Consider the following 1,730-nt stretch of genomic DNA (forward strand, 5'->3'; position numbering starts at 1 on the left):
GAAAATACGAAAATCGGCAGCCATTTTCCAATATGGCGGCTAGAACACATCTTCAATATGAAAGGACTTTTAATATTTTCAACAGTATGGGTCAATGTAGAACTGTGCCAAGGTTGAACTTCCTGCAAATCAGTTAGGTCGATTTTCCTAAAATTCCTTAACAAAATGTAATCTAATCACAAAGTACATAAGAAAATAAATTATTTTATGGATCTATAAAACGTACTTTGCTATGAAATCAAATACTGAACGTCTTACAGTCGGCAAGGATATAAAATAACAAAAATATATAAACACAAAGTACAGCCATAAAAGAATAAAAATTAACCAATGAACCTCATTACAATCGGCTTGGATATAAACTTAAAAAGATAAAACCACACTTAAGTACATACACTATGGGAAAAAAAGATCGGTGCAAATTGGTCCATACTTTCACTCGAGAGATTTCATTCTACCCTCCTCTGGAAAACACGAACAATTCCTGAACAAACGAGAATATTTGGGCATCCCTCGAGCATGACACTACCTCATTAGCATGAAATTATCTCATGGACATCATTAAGCCTGCAGCATGAATTTACCAGCTAAACACCAAATTGCCCTTTTGGCATAATCTAACCTTTCAACATAAAATCTTTTGGCTAATATCGGTACTTTTTTTTTCTTTTTTTTTAACGAGCCTAAACAGCTGGCTATATTAAACGAATTTTGAGAAAAAAATATGAACTCTTTTATGAAAAATAAAAAAAATTCTAGCACGAAAAAAATTCTAAGAGAAAAGAGAGAAAAATAAGATTTCCTCTTTGTAGGTGCATATGAAATTTAATAAAAACAAAAACATTTCTTATTCATTATGGAGCGAGGAATTAATATGGAAAAGGGCGAGCATTTTAAAGAATTCAGAGAAAACTGCACATTTTTATATGAGGAATACTTAATTACAAAATAATAAGCCATAGAAAGGAAGAAATTGAATAAAATTCCATCAGCGAAGACGGAATGGGAAAGAGAATTTGGATATTTTGCTGAACCATCTGCAGATAGGAAACTCGTTTCAAAAGAAAGGCACAAGAATTTAAATTACAAGTTTTATAGGAGTCGTGCTCATTTTTGAGATAAAGCAAAACCTATTAGGAAATTATGAGTAAATCCCATTGCCTAAAAAAATGGTGGCCAAAAAATAAATAAATAAGAGAAAAACATAAACAATGCTACATATATACCAAACTAACTCACGCAGAGATATCTAAAATAACCTGTCATTTCATACTACAGAAAGTCTATGCCTTTTTAGGAATTCTTAAAAACAATATAAAAGGAAAAAAGACTGAAATGTGCTACGATTTACTATTGAGTTAAGACAACTTTTCGAGAGAGAGAGAGAGAGAGAGAGAGAGAGAGAGAGAGAGAGAGAGAGAGAGAGAGAGAGAGAGAGATAGTCGGGCCTACACAAAACACTGATTTGTATTCAAACTTGTTCCCCCATAACACAATTCATCAGAATTCCTGAAAATCAAAATTCGCGACGACTTTTCGTTGCCGACGACGAATTGTCTGACCTCGCATTCATATCACACTCTGGAATTTCAGACGACTCGTGGGTGTAAATTAATGAAAACAAAACAATGGTTCTCCTTTGACTTTTCAAACAGCTGCAAAGGAACTGAAATCCTATTCATTTCAGCCGCAGCTTGGTGAAGATACGCAAGTGTAATTCAGTAACTATC

The sequence above is a fragment of the Macrobrachium nipponense genome, chromosome 1, assembly GCF_015104395.2.
Source record: "Macrobrachium nipponense isolate FS-2020 chromosome 1, ASM1510439v2, whole genome shotgun sequence".
Taxonomy (NCBI): Eukaryota; Metazoa; Arthropoda; class Malacostraca; order Decapoda; family Palaemonidae; genus Macrobrachium; species Macrobrachium nipponense.